At 40.8% G+C, this 15,909-nt stretch overlaps 2 long non-coding RNA genes across 8 annotated transcripts; both read right to left on the bottom strand.

Moving 5' to 3' along the window:
• Positions 1 to 3,372: 3,372 nt before the first annotated feature.
• LOC123111655 (uncharacterized) lies at positions 3,373 to 9,416 on the bottom strand. Of its 7 annotated transcripts, none has more exons than XR_006454618.1 (3): positions 8,904 to 9,402; positions 6,249 to 8,809; positions 3,373 to 4,743 (listed from the first exon to the last, which is right to left on the bottom strand). It is a non-coding gene; the product is annotated as an uncharacterized lncRNA (long non-coding RNA). The 7 variants fall into 7 exon arrangements; XR_006454613.1 differs by having other exon boundaries at positions 3,373 to 6,353; positions 7,964 to 8,809; positions 8,904 to 9,399; XR_006454615.1 differs by having other exon boundaries at positions 3,373 to 8,479; positions 8,605 to 8,809; positions 8,904 to 9,399.
• Positions 9,417 to 10,112: 696 nt separating this feature from the next.
• Positions 10,113 to 15,796, bottom strand: LOC123111654 (uncharacterized). Its single transcript, XR_006454611.1, has 6 exons — positions 15,111 to 15,796; positions 14,354 to 14,566; positions 13,492 to 13,691; positions 13,227 to 13,334; positions 13,109 to 13,148; positions 10,113 to 12,967 (listed from the first exon to the last, which is right to left on the bottom strand). It is a non-coding gene; the product is annotated as an uncharacterized lncRNA (long non-coding RNA).
• Positions 15,797 to 15,909: the final 113 nt, after the last annotated feature.

Genomic DNA, 15,909 nt, shown 5'->3' with positions numbered 1-15,909 from the left:
CATAATAAAGGTTGCTATCATAAGGGGCAATATAACGTGACGTTCTTTTGCACTAAGAGATTTAGCATACAAACAAATAGCGCATGGCAACCTCTGCTTCCCTTTACGAAGGGCCTATCTTTTACTTTATGTATTTACTTTTATGCAAGAGTCAAAGTATTTCTCTTTATTCCTTTTTATTTTCTCTTTTGCCAAGCACCATGTGGTGAGGAAAGATCTAGGCACATATATCCAGTTGGATATGAGTGGGCATGAGTGAATATTGTTGACATCACCCTTGAGGTGAATATATTGGGAGGCGGAACTATAAGCCCCTATCTTTCTATGTGTCTGGTTGAGACTTTTTGCTGTATGCGATGAGTGTTAGCAATCATAGAAGACTATATGATGGTTGAGTATGTGGACTTGCCTAAAGGCTCCGATACGTGACCCTTCCTGAAAAGATGATGAATTGTAGTTGCAAAGTTAACTGAGAACATAGTTTGTCGGTTTTCAATAGAGTTTATGCTTTATACTTCGATGTTGTGATGAATAGTTACTTGTTCATGAGAAGTTATATGATAAAGTTTTATGTTAAAGTTTGTTGATGTTATAACAATATACATGATGCTTCTATGTCCATATTTTGTTTTTATCGACACCTCTCTCTCTCTCTAAGCATGCGGGCATGTTTTCCGATTCGGTTTTTGCTTGAGGACAAGCTAGGTCTAAGCTTGGGGAGTTGATATGTCCATTTTGCATCATGTTTTTTTACTGTTATTTATATTGTTTTTATGTATAATAATGCTTTTTGAAGTAATTCTAATACCTTTTCTCTCATAATATGTAAGGTTCCCACAAGGATGGAGAATACCAGCAGCTGAAATTCTGGACCTGAAAAAGCTGCGTCAGGCTACCTATTCTGCACAACTCCAAATGAGCTGAAACTTCACGGAGATTTTTTATGAAATATATTAGAATTATTGGAGCAAGTAACTACCAAAGGGGCCCACCAGGTGGGCACAACCCACCTGGGTGCGCCCTGGTGGGTTGTGCCCTCCTCGGCCCATCTCCGGTGCCCCTCCTCTGGTATATAAGTCATTTTGACCTAGAAAAAAATAAGGAGAGGACTTTCGGGATGAAGCGCTGCCATCTCGAGGAGGAACTTGGGCAGGAGCATTTTTGCCCTCCCAAAGGGGGAAATCATCGTCATCGTGATCACCAACAACTCTCCCATCTTGGGAAGGGCAATCTCCATCAACATCTCCAACAACACCATCTCCTCTCAAACCCTAGTCCATCTCTTGTGTTTAATCTTTGTACCAGAACCTTAGATTGGTGCTTGTGGGTGACTAATAGTGTTGATTACATCTTGTAATTGATTACTATATAGTTTATTTGGTGGAAGATTATATGTTCAGATCCATTATGCTAGTTAATACTCGTCTAACCTTGAGCATGATTATCATTTATGAGTATTTAGTTTTGTTCTTGAGGTCATGGGAGAAATCTTGTTGCAAGTAATCATGTGAACTTGATATGTGTTCGACATTTTGATGGTATGTATGTTGTGATTCCCTTAATGGTGTCATGTGAATGTCGACTACATGGCACTTCACCTTATTAGGGCCTAAGGGAATGCATTGTGGAGTAGTTATTAGATGATGGGTTGCGAGAGTGACAGAAGCTTAAACCTTAGTTTATGCGCTACTTCGTACGGGACTGATTTGGATCCAAAAGTTTAATGCTATGATTAGATTTTATCGTAATACTTTTCTCGTAGTTGCGGATGCTTGCGAGGGGGTTAATCATAAGTAGGAGGTTTGTTCAAGTAAGAACAACACATAAGCACCGGTCTACCCACATATCAAATTATCAAAAGTAGTGAACACAAATTAAACCAACATGATGAAAGTGACTAGATGAAATTCCCGTGTACTGTCAAGAACGTTTTGATTATCATAAGAGACCGTTTTCGCCTGTCATTTGCCTCAAAAGGATTGACTACCTTGCTGCATTTTGTTATCATTACCGTTATTTGCTCATTACAAATTATCTTGCTATCAAACTACTCGTTATTTATAATTTCAGTGCTTGCAGAGAATACCTTACTGAAAACTAATTGTCATTTTATTCTGCTCCTCGTTGAGTTCGACACTCTTACTTATCAAAAGGACTACGATTGATCCCCTATTCTTATGGGTCATCACGCCGCCGCCCACGCTCTTTGGGCCCACCAGCATCCACCGTCCACGCCCACAGACAAGGAGGAGATGGTCATCTTCGACGACGATGAGGAGCAGCAGCGGCCGTGTGGGCAGAGGAGTACGCATGACAACTCCAGCGGTCGCTCTTTGATTGTGGTCCTGTGCCGCTCTCGCCGCCGCATACCTTGTGCACATTGAGAAAAAAATGATGAATTTTTGTATCTCAATGCTAATTTTGAATTTGAATATGTTTTTTCTAGGGGTTGCTAGGCACACTAGTTGACCCGTTGCGCCAAATGGCGCAGAGACCTCCTGAAGACATGTTGTCGATTGAAATAGTTTCATGCTGCAAGAACCTTCAACTAAATCATGCTATTTTAAAACATGTTTATTACGTTGTTAAATAATAGTCTGGAAAAAGGGAAACTTTGCATAATATGAATATGTTCAGTTTGAAAATATGGGCACTATGATGAGAGAGTAAAGTTGGCATGGTTGTATTTTTTTAGCAAGTTTGGAAACATGGTTATCATGATGAGAAACCAGGCCATGCATATTTTTCTTGCAAAAAAAGGAAAAAGATAAGAAACCTAAGAAAAAAACATGTCTTTGTTGTGCATATACGAAGATATAGGGATCAAGAGGTATTAGGATAGCCCATATGTTATTTAGCCCAACCCACGTAGAGCGATGCCTATGGCCCGTGAGGAGCTGAATATGAAGCGGTAGGGGGCGGAGCCATCGAAGACTATCTATCCCCTTCCTTTCTTTCTCGGTTCGTCAGCCGGGTAACAAATGGCGCAAAGACCCACTGAATCCATGTTCAGCATGAAAAGAAATTCCATGATAGTTGTTTTAGTAGCGGGCAAGCATATATGATAACAAATTTAACCCACTTTAATAGAAAAAGAGACTTGTCATCTACAATGAGATACACTTACACATTTTAATTTGGTAGTAGAGTTCCATTTCAAGATCATGTCATGTTGAAAAAATGTGTATTTTTCAGTAATCTCCCGTTGCGCCAAATTGCGAAAAGAACCACACCATACGTGCTTTGAAAATATTCCATTTATCAGTATTGAGCAAGCACATATGGTTACTACTCTAACCAGTATATAAACAAAATGAACGGGGGCTTGTATAAGGATAACCAAAGTTCAAACCTGAATAGGCAAGCACAGTATTGCAAGTAAGAAAATGTGAAACATTGCTAATAACTTGGCTCATATACATGATAGTTTTAGGTCATACAAGCAGTGGGGAAAAGAAAAGCAGTCTATATGTGATGAAGCAAGCCTAAGTCAAATAGGTAATGCCCATACAACCAAATTCATTACAATGGATGGGTTTTGGTCCTAAAACTGAAAAGTAAATATGCATAACAGAAGTGAATCGTAGAATGTGGTTTATACACAGCACGATAGTCTTCCTGTGAGTACAACTTCTACCACACATCGCCTGTAAACCAAAGAAAAGATAACCATGAATTATTTGTACTTATAATAGAGCAACATCACAACAGTTTTAGTTATCCACATTGTTACGTTGCATATATATAAGATAAGTCGTGCATGTACCTAGCTAGAACGAATTAGCCCATAGCATTTTTTAGACTCATTTCGTGTCCTCGGTTTCTTAATGCTGCTGTAATTATAGTTTCTTATCTTTGTTTTCACCGCAGATTTCATGAATCATTTTGCTTCCATAGCAGCAGGGTCTTCTGACATGGTCTCATGTAATAGCCATACGGCTATTTTATCTCCAAAAGATAACGTTGGTGTATGGAAATTACAGTCATCCACATCATGCCACTGTCACATTTTCAGCCACCGGTAGGCCCAAAGTTTGTAGAATAATATCCAACATCATCCTGTGAGGTATTTTCACCATCGGTGGAGCACCCTGTAGGTTTTAGTGGCATGCCATAAATTTGCATAATTTACAGGGAAGCCTAAGACATTTTAGAAATTACTTCATACCTAAGACATAGAAGAATTGGCATGCCATCCTCAAACTATATTCTTTGTAGTCACAATAAAAGCTACCGAATGTGGAGAAATAGGTATGCTAATTTATAAGACGATCGCTACAAAATTTGATTATTAGTAGATGATGCAGGACCCAGACAAAGCTGATTACACATTTGTTGACTATCTGTTGACCTGTGTTGTGATAATAGCATAGAATGACAATCAGAGTAATTGCTTAGCACTATTATTATATCTCAGGCTTCTCCTAGGTGTGTGCCTATCTCTGAAACATACATAGGCTAGAGAGGGAATCCATGACAGAACGAATAAAAAAATAGTCTCCTTTGTCCAAACTCCAAAGTAAATTAGTTAAAGAAGGATTCGAGAGCACCAACTAATAAGCAATTGCATCTATCATGATGAATAAGTACATCACATTCCAACATCTGCTTTTATAAGCTGCAATTAAGCTGCAATCATAGAACTGATTCTCATCCATTATCATCAAATTGAAAGAGAAATTACCTGTTAGTCGCTGGCCAGCCGCCGTGGCTGTATCATACCTGACTCCTCTTTGTTTCCAGCTAGGCATAATTATCCCAAAGAAAAGAAGCATAAATTACTAACTCACAATGTTAGCTAGGCCAACATATATACATATGAAACCGACACAAAGGCTGGACCAATCAACCATTACTTCTGCTGTTGCACAAGCATCTAAGCATATTGAGAAAGGAACCTGACAAACTCATCAGAGCGGATAAAGCAAATACAAATTACTAACAATGACATCAGTTAATGGCATACACATATTTAAAAAAAATGGTGAGCATATTTTCACTAACAATACACACACCAACATCAAAATGAGAAGAAACAGAATTAAGAACATGGCAAGTGAACTTGACACCCGATAAATTTGACAGGCCAATATATGACAACTTGTCATGTTCATATGGCAAAATGCGATACTTGACACAAATGAATTTATCTCTAAAAATGACATAAGGGATGTACTCGATAAGCATGCTAAGATACAGTCAAGCATCGGATGGGTCAATTTGATTCTGATATAGCAATCACAAAAAAATATAGTTCATAACAGCATGACAAGTGAGGTGAAAGCATTGATATATATGAACACTTCACCTTTTTACTGAGAATTAATATTTGTATGCTTTTTCCACTTGCGAAATATTAAGCAGACGATGATATACTGAACTTACTGACAATTGTCAAACTTCTTGATTTATTAGAGATCTAACTGAGGAATATATAGGGACAATTAATAACTTTATCGCTGCAATGTGCGTGTACTCCATTTACACAACAAGTGCCGACCATCAGCCCCAATACTGAAGATTCATTTCATTTTTATCATCATTTTATCAAGAATAGAATAATGCAACAAATTATGCATGTCAAAACGCAAAACAGATTAACCAAATGAACTACTTACGTTATGGCAAGGTCAAGAGCTATCTGTGTACCCTGTCTTGGGATATATGGGCCAGCAACAGCATACTACCTGTAGTATTGTCTAGGCTAATGAGGTAAGATTATCCACTGCTGAGTTACTTTTCATTTTGCTCCTCAATTCAAGTGCTTACATGACAACACATGCATTTTTTTTCAACCTTACAACAGCCCAAATTTTTTCGAACAGGGTTTAAATCGATTTCTTTTGCGAGCGATGCGTACATACAGTTTGGGAAAATAGGTGAACACAGAACAACAACTCCTTAACGAATCAGTAATCAAATGTAACGAAATGATGAGGTGAGAAAGATGGTTCAGCTTGTGTTTGAATCATTCAGCCTCATTATTTTGAGAAAATAGGCTTAAGACAAGGTATCATCTATCAGCCTACTTAAGTGAGCTTCGTAATGGAGTGTTTCTTGCAGTTCAGGAGCACACCACGGATTCTTGGTCATTCAAATAAAGAGCTTTTTCTCACTTACTCTATTATAAAATATGATTGCTAGATCACGTACTAAGTGTGTTGAAAAGAGAAGTTATTTTGCAGTCAAAATAAAAAACACGAGTAATCCAAACCAAACCAAGAGCTGAGGTGGTGACGAACACTCACCTCGACCTTGTCGAGCTTGCCCTTATTCAGAGCCTTGAAAAGGGTGAATCCAGCGGGCGTCTCGAACGACATCAATATCTCCAACCAAGCAGCAACTCAACTCACCTAGATCGAAGCACACCACACAACGAAATCAAACAAAGACCAAAAATTGCAAAGACATGAGAAATGATCAGCATGGCAATATTGTTCAGCAGTCAAACAGTGCCAAAATGATACATTGAGAAATCTATATTGGCATATAACACATGAACATTCCAACGTTAGTCCTATCTGAAGCCATCTTCAGTTGAACAGAGAACCAATAATATGATCCATCAGAACCAAATGCTTTAACATCCACATTCCCCTACACCAGATAAACGACACTGAAAAGCTCAGGTTCATAGTTCTTTTGTTAGAAATAAATCGGTTCACCATCAGCATTAGACATGAGTCAACATCATGATCGCCTTGATGGCAAATGAAACATGCACAAAACATCATCCTCCCTCAAAGCCGATACAAAAACGACAGTCTCACTGATTTGATCTGAATAATGAACACTACACATTTATGCACGAAGAAAAAGTTTTTTTTTGCTGCAAATAGATGAATCAAAGTAAATATAACTTTTTTGTCCTGTAAGCACCAAAAAAACTCTGGGTACACACAATCGAACTGTACTCACGGGAGAACAGATTTCCTTGGTACAACAAGTGCAAAAAAAAGGTTAGCTCGTGAGAAGCTGCTTCCTATTTTTACAACATGACCAACAGAAAAAATCAATCCTCAGGCATTCTGAATTTGATTCAAATGCATTCGAAATGCACGCCTGATCATCAATAAAGTTCTTTAGGTACATCATTTATTTTGAAACAACATATACTTTTGAGTTAGTTTTAGCTGTTCAATGCCTGAACCAAACAATGATTATCACTATTAATCCATACATAACAATAATCATAGCTCGAGTGCTTAGCTGTGTATGACCTATGTACATGGTTAGAAACCTATGATACTTCACATGTTAAGGACTCCTGACCCGTATAGATGAAAATGAACCTTCAGAATGTGATATTACTTGTTTCTTTTCCCAGCAAAACAACTCATGGCTTTTGTCCGTCCTTAAACAACTCCCCATTGCTGCTTCTTTTCTAGCTTTATAATAGAATAAACCACCCAGGAATTTTAGAGAACTCATGCGTACAATATGACAACTTATTAAAAGACAACATTGCCTAGCATGATTTAGAATTCACCACAGAATGTAAAATTGGTAATGGTTACCAAGATGAAGACATCATATAATGCATCTTCTGTAAAGCAAAGAAACCACACATATATCTTTTCCCTTGAAACTGAATGAACCGCAAGACCAGCCCAAAAGGACATTCTACTACCAATATCCTCAAATCAGCAAAATAAAAATAAGCACCATATTTTCACTACCGTTCAAACATGCCTCACTGGAGTTGAAACATAAGTAAAGCAATAGTTTCTTCCCTCGAACTCTCACACACACCTTTCAAGAGCAAAACAAACTTTCTACACACTACCATTCAAGAAACAACAAGGCCGCAATAATTCATCATGTTCATGTCAAAACCTACCAACTCTTCTTTTATGCATTAAAATGATTTATACCAACCACAAATATCCGATTGTCCATTGCATCAGACAGGTTATGTGCATAATGCCATTGTAAAAAAATAATATAAGAATGGACTGCATACCTTTGTTATGGTGATGAGAGAAAATAAACCCTGCTTCTCGGCATTTTGGATCTAGGTAAAAATGGCAAATTTTAGAAATGCTAAATGTTAGGAACCACTATGTGATTCAGATTAATGTTCTTAAATTATTTTATGTACCAGTTCTCACACTGTCTATCTAAAAATGGCAAATTTTAGAAATGCTAAATGTTAGGAACCACTATGTGATTCAGATTAATGTTCTTAAATTATTTTATGTACCAGTTCTCACACTGTCTATCTAAAAATGGCAAATTTTAGAAATGCTAAATGTTAGGAACCACTATGTGATTCAGATTAATGTTCTTAAATTATTTTATGTACCAGTTCTCACACTGTCTATCAATCTCCTGATATGCTCAATGAATAGCAGAGAAAAATAACTGCAGAGGGGAGTACGCCCTGCTTGTCAACTTAGGTTTCTTTACCTCGGTTGGCTCCTGACATTGTTGTCTTTCCCAGCTTTAGCCTTCTTTTGTCCATAGCAGTAGTAAAATCCTATATGGCCAACAAAATCAAAAGACCCTTTACTAATCTACTGAACTCAACGAAATCAAAAGACCCTTTTACTAATCTACTGAACTCCACGACATCAATACAACAAAAGAATTATGGAGGCTCACAAAAGACATGGCCTAGTGGTCATATGCAAGGCTTGTGCAGTTAGGCAAAACATCAATAGAACAAAAGAATTATGGGGGCTCACAAGAGACATGGCCCAGTGGTCATATGCAAGCTTGTGCAGTTAGGCAAAACATTTTGAATGATTCGTAGATTTAGCAGTTGATAGCCAAATCAGCAGCATAGATCATAGCCAAGATCTGGTCCCTACAACACGAAGCCTCAAACCTGTGAGCAGATCGGGCCAAGAGAAAAAAGAACAACACTGAAACGGAAAGGGATCGTGAGACAGGATGGAGACCTGGAGGTGGACGTTCCTGTGCAGCGCCGCCGCTAGCCGTGGCGGCTTCCCTCGCCACCTGCTCATCCAGTTCTCCTGCATGAAGGAGAGAGATGGAGCCGGGTCGGGCTGCTCCTTCCCCTTGTTCCGGCTGCTGCACTGCTAGGTGCGGAGAGAGAGAGAGGAGGAGGAGCAACAAGGACGCAACGAGGAGGCAAAGACGGGTAGCGGACCTCCTTCATCTTCGGCACAGATGCACCCCACCATAACTGGAGCTGCTCTTCTCCGGCACGGATCCACCATCTGTGTACACCTATGGTGGTGGGGGGGATGGGTAGGAGGCCATGGAGAGGCTCCTAGTGCAGAGGCCATGGCGGAGAGCGAGGAGGAGGGAGGGGCTGTGGGGATCGAGGGGAAAGGGGCTAGGGTTGTGCGGCGGCTGGTGTGGATCGGGACGACCAGGGGAGAGGATGGGATTGGGTGCGGTGCGAGCACGCGGAGCGGATTGGACAAAGCGTTTTGCACGCAGAAACAAGCAACCCAACCAATGAGTGCATGGCGCGAGCCCACCCGTCATTGGCCAGCAAAAATAACTGCGAGGTAAAAATGGGTTTTACTGCTGTGAAGATCCAACGGTTCAAACTCGCCCGAAGGTAGATCCGACGGCCAACGAAGGCCCAATCGGAGGAGCATCCTGGAACTGAGTTGGCTAGCTTCTTTTTTGTTTTAAACTAGTAAGCTTGCACGTGCAACGCACGTCTTCATTTTAAACACAAAAATCATAAGATTTTTTATTCAAATTAAAATTATATTGTATGGTAATACTGTCTATATGTACAACTAATCGACATGGAAAAAAACATTAGAAAGGAACATCTTTTCAGCATGGGAACCACTATCAACAAGCTAAAAGAAAGTCAGGTTCAGTGCAGACATTGTTAACAAAACTATTGCAATTAGTATCGGGTAAAACTTCAGAAAATCTTTCAATTCTAAGTGTGGACGTACAGCGCATGCCATGTGGCATAAGTGCTTCCTTTTTTCTGGAGCAAGTGCTTCTGATGTCAAGGAAAGTATACACAACCAAGTTAGGCCTGATGTATTTATGGTTTCATAGAGATATGGCCATACACTTGTTTTCGTCATTAAACACATCACAACTACACAAGGTAACAATGGAAATTACAGCAAGAAGTTGATCCATTTCTTAATTCGATGTTTAACAAAAAGATCAAACATTCTTAAGCCAACCAGCTATGAACAAAAAATGGTTCCGAGACAAATTAACAAAATTTGTCTCTTCATAGAAAACAAAAGTGTAAATTATGACGCGAAATAAGATGGTGCGACCAACAAATTGGTACTTACAGGTGACTGCTATGTACAAAGGCAGGGATCACAATTCACATCTCCATAATAGCATTTTGGCACATTGTTGACTTTTTTATTTACTACCAATTCTCATGTACAATATTTGCCTTCTCAAATATGAACTTCCATTCCTTGTACTTCTGTGATTCCTCGTAGTCCATCTTGCACTTCCACACGAGCGCCTCACGACAATCAAGGCATTGGATATCGGTGACCATGTGAAGCCCCCTCATGAGCTGAATGTTCTCCTTCACCCCAGTAGGAACATTCATGGCCCGAGGGACAGCCAAAAGATCAAAGGAGATAGTATTAGTATTTATCCTCCAGACGCAATGAAAATTGAGATGTAAGTAAAAAGTTCTTCATCAGAAGGACAACTCATAGCATATCGAGTTATCAACAGCTCGTGTGACAGCATCAAACATGCTGGCATATACCACAATAACTCCGTTGTGCCAGTACCTTCAAATTCATTGAAACAAATGCTAAAATCAAACTACAGAAACATAAATGCGTGGTTACTATAATTTTTCTATAGAAAATGGCCACAGCCCATGCTACGAGGAAGATGCTTGATGGTGCAATGATCTTAAGATATGAACTGATACTGAATCACTTTAAACAATGATTCATAGAGCAAAATTTAGTTTTGTTGAGTTGGCACACATTCATATCATGCTTCTGCATTGTATCTTCGACATAAATTGTAGCCAATCAAAGGTTATGCCTGAATCTGTATCACATTCATAATAATTCCCGCATCACTCACCATAAATATAGTCTTTATTCTGTATGTAACCGAAAGACTCTTAACTTACCTTTACTGCCTTTACCACGATTTGGGCATTTGCGAAAACCAGTTTCCTACCTGAATCGTTTGACCAAACGCTGCTCTCAGTTCTTCATCCATATTACTCTGCAGTGAAGCAAATCACATTGGACGCTTTAGATGTATCAGAAAATAAAATGCCATAGCAATTAGTAATCAACAGGCATGCTACTGAAAACTACATTTTGTCGATCAGCAGATTTCCAAGGATAACTTATTATTATCGTTCTAATCAAGACTGTTTTAAGTATAATCTCTGAAGAACAGAGAGCATACAGAAAATTAGGACAAAGAACATGCTTCTAAGGACAGGAGAATCACATCTCAAATAGCAATATAGCATATCTGCCTCATGCAGAAGAAACTTGGCATGCAGGTTCACACTACTTCATAGATAGAAGAACCAAGTGATGAAATATATGTCGGTTCATTTGCCAGTGCTTTCTTCAGGGCTGAATTCCTCTCTCATTATGTCGGTGCTAAATTCTCACTGAACGTCTCAACTGAAAGAAATAACCAAGTCTTCATATATTGTTTCTCATACCATCAACTGCAGTGAATGAAGAAATCAAGTGGGCAACCACATAATCCAGACATCTAGTCTAAATGCCTTAGGCTTATGAGGTTCCATGGGTGGGACTCACTCAAAATAGGAATTGAGCATTTTCCTCGCGTCTCCCACGTAGTACACACCTCGGCCCACCACAGTGCATGCGCCTCCCACAACGGCGCGCCACTAAGATGATGCTCATCCTAAACGCTGTCTGCAGGATGATGCCAACTGGGGAAGCGCTTCTGATCACTTGTTCTGGTCAAAAGTCAAATGTTCAGCCCCAGCAGGCCCGTCCAACTAATGATCAATCAGCACGGCACGTCGTCACAGCCTTTAACAGCGATATACATCTGTGTCTGAGACAAGTAAACAAGAATAAGCTGTACAGCCACTTGCCAGCGTCTTATCTTTGTATCCTACGCCAGTGGAGATTTCGCAGCTGTGATGCAACCACCGTGCCAATAACCAAGCAATTTTATTGAACTAATTGTTGACTATTAGTAGTGACATTTGCGTTATCAATGGTAGACGAGTTCGTTATGTCTGTAAATGGGGAACGATGCGTAGTCGTTCGTGGAACTTTGTCTGGATTACTCTTCGTCATCTTATAGGAAAAACACAAATGTTAAGAAGAACCAACAAAGTACAGAAAGAGGTGAACAGCATGTGCAATGTACCTTTTACAGAGTTCAGAGCAAGCAACATAGATAAAGTGCAGGATTGAAATTCGAGCAATACATCAATTTGCATCTGTTTTAACTGTGGCACTGTAAATTGATTTATTAGAAGAAGATATAAACAGCAAGGCTATTGGATCTGGATACCTAAATAATGAATTAAATTAGTAGAACTTTGGAGAAACTACCACTATTTAAAAAGAGAGATCTATTCTATTGATCAAATCAATAGGTTATTTTAATCTGAAAAAGGCTCACAAAGATGCTAATTATCCTAGAGAGTTAGAAGACCAAAAACTATTTAACCCACCATGATAATACAGAGTAGTTAGCAAGAAGTATATACAAACTATTTTACAAATAAGGTATATACACCAGTTCTCAGAGTATATACTACCATATGGAGTATATACATATAATGCTGGCAATACGGCTAGCATATTCTTGATTGTCACAAAGGAGTATACTACTACAAAATAAGCAACTGAAGCAAATTCATGGTCCAAGTCTCGCATCGACGAATTTGCATATAAAATAGAATACCAAAGAAAATGAAGAGATAAATTATCAGGTAAAAGGAATGGAAGGAAACTGAGCGCAACTACAACTGGAATAAGCACTATCTTCGATTCACCATCAACATTCAACAGTTGAGCTGCATAGCAACAGAAATAAACCCATTAGACAAATTATATAAATCCATGTAATCTACAGGGATGCTCAGGGAATTTTTCAGTACTAATAAAGACATGAATTTTGCGTGTGATTGAAAACAAAAACATGAATGCGCACAAACCTTTGTCCCTATAGGAAAAGCCGACAGCCGACAGGCAAATCTGTATTCATAATATACCTGAATGAGAGGTATCTTTTTTCCCCACTAATTTCTTGTTTGGACAGAAAAGTAGAAGTACCTCGGCTTGATCCCTCAAGTAGTACAAGGGATCACTGGTTGATTGTGAAGGTGAACTCCCGGCCAGTACTTCTCAATGAGGCAAACCTCAACTCCTAATTTCTGGGCCCTGAAGATGTCAAATTCAGCTTCTATCAGAGAAATCAAATTCCATTATGATGAAAGAAGGGTGGCATCAAAAGGTTTAATTGGGAATGCAAATGCATCCTTGAAAATTCGCTGAACTGAATTTTTTTGATTCAAGAGAGGAAGCATTAGTCAATTACCAAGTGTCCGAAATGAACAAATTGTTGCCTCAGTCCCTACGCTGTCTGGGGTTTGACTTTGTCCTCGTCTTGGCCTAGTGCGACTGCTGGGCAGACACGGCGTGGGAGAGGCGGCCGGGTCATGCGGGCCAGGTGAGCTCCAAGCCCGGCATCAAGGGGCAGCGAAGAGATCATGAACAATATTGGAGAAATAGTAATGGCTGAAAAATATCATCAAATGACTTATGTGAACTGAACCGAACCATTCTCAAAAACAGAACTGAAACGAACCTCAGTATGGTACAAAATTCTATAGCAGTTTGAAGTTGATGTGTGCAAATGAAACTTCAGATCTACAATTCAGATGTAGTTCGAACAAAAACATGTGGCAAACTACAGAAGTCACAACAAGAAATCAACAAGCGTGCACAGTTCCAACCTACAACATCTCTCCGCTTTCTTTAACATGAACATGGATTGAGATTCCTTCTGTACTACTGGAAACTGAATGCACTAATCAACATGCTTGTTCATATCAGGACAAAATAACTTCGCATTTACTACATGCGTGTATGTCAATGAATACGCAAGAAATGCAAGGACCGCTCACAGTTTTGGCGATAATGTGAGCAAAGCAAGTCAGCAAGCACATAATAATTTCCAGGCTGAGAAGAGTGTAGTTAGACCTGCAGTATTCTTATATACGACCCTTGACCACTTATCCGCTTCTGAAACAAATGTTATATTAAGAGCTGGAATATAGATCATGAAAATGTTGCGATAATTCTTATTTTTGCAGTGGACAGAACACTATTAGTAGAAAGCAAGTAGTATTGTTCTGAGAATTTAATGAAACGGAAGCGTGATTAGCATAGCAAAATACCGTATTAGCTGACCCATTGTATCTAGAAGAATAGGACTGACGACAATGTCTCACGGGGTCATCCATGATCGCAGTGGATGTAAATTGCACGGTGGTTGGTGATGAACTGGGGCGAGATGGATGCACCCAATGGACGTTTTCAGCACATTACTTGACACAATAGCCTTGATCTTTGCGATCCCTCTCCAAAGCTCCCTTTCTATCCTGAAATCTCTAGAAAAAAATCAAAAAGTCAAAATCAAAATCCGAGACAGATGGTAGCTGGTGGGGGGAACTGACCACGTGCTGCTCTTTTCATGTTATGAGAGGTCAAATTTCAGGCTGGTTCTAGTGATAGTTATCAGCCTAAAACTATTTGGTCACATATGGACATGAAGTCAAACTGATTGTCCGGGAGCTAAACAGTTCAACATTTTTTGACTGCTAAATAGTTTAATAGCTAAAGGATATGTATATCCTATACTGTTGTAGAAATAGTTCAGTGATAGCGTTGTGCTCGTGTTTCTTTCTGAACTATCTGCACATGGCCAAAGTCGCTGGAGCCAAAGGGAAAAACGAAAAGGGGTCAAAATGTAGTCTGTTTGAGTGGTACTGACAAGAGTCTGGCACATCAAATTCACTATTTTTTTTGGCAAACTAATTCACTACATGGATATAACCACAAAGTACAGAATTTGCAAATACAGATATACTACAAACTTCGACAATTCCGTCACAACAAACTGTTGAACCAATATGTATACGGCGTTCCTCGTACCATGGAGGGGAGCACGCCTGGTCGCGGGCGTCGTCAGACTTGGAGTCATAGGAGAGGAGGTTGGAGCAGCGCTCCCTGCCTTGGTTGTGGTGGTCGTGGAGGAACGGCTCGGCGGCACGCGGCTCCCGTGACCAACGGGGTGCGGCAGGCGGCTCCGGCAAGCTGAGCGGCGGGGCGGCGAAGGGCGGCTCCAGCGGCCCGCGGCTCCCGCGGCGAAGGGGGCGGCTCCGGCGGGGCGTGGTGTAGGGCGGCGGGCGGCTCCGGCAAGCTGAGCGGCGGGGCGGCGAAGGGCGGCTCCAGCGGCCCGCGGCTCCCGCGGCGAAGGGGGCGGCTCCGGCGGGGCGTGGCGTAGGGCGACGGGCGGCTCCGGCAAGCTGAGCGGCGGGGCGGCGAAGGGCGGCTCCAGCGGCCCGCGGCTCCCGCGGCGAAGGGGGCGGCTCCGGCGGGGTGTGGGGTAGGGCGGCTCCGGCGGCGTCTGACGGCCACGAGAGGAAAGCCGGGGCGGCGAAGGCGGCGGCTGACGGCCGCGGGAGGAACGGCGACGCGGCGAACTACGCGCGGGAGGAACTGCCCCGACGGGAGGAGGAGGAGGGGGCGAGAGTCGTGCGTGCGTGCGTTGTTGGTAGATTTTTTTTAACGGCGGGGCAGGGTTATTGATCACTTAATTCGTGGCTTGTAGTGTTAAACACGGAATGATTAATGGCCATCAGATTTTGTAGATGAACGGATCTGATTATTTGGATCTGCCCCTCTCTTTTTTTATAGGGGTAGTAGATACGCCTTGAACATCAGAGTTGGC

The sequence above is a fragment of the Triticum aestivum genome, chromosome 5B, assembly GCF_018294505.1.
Source record: "Triticum aestivum cultivar Chinese Spring chromosome 5B, IWGSC CS RefSeq v2.1, whole genome shotgun sequence".
Lineage (NCBI taxonomy): Eukaryota > Viridiplantae > Streptophyta > Magnoliopsida > Poales > Poaceae > Triticum > Triticum aestivum.
This window is presented reverse-complemented; position numbering and strand designations above follow the sequence as displayed.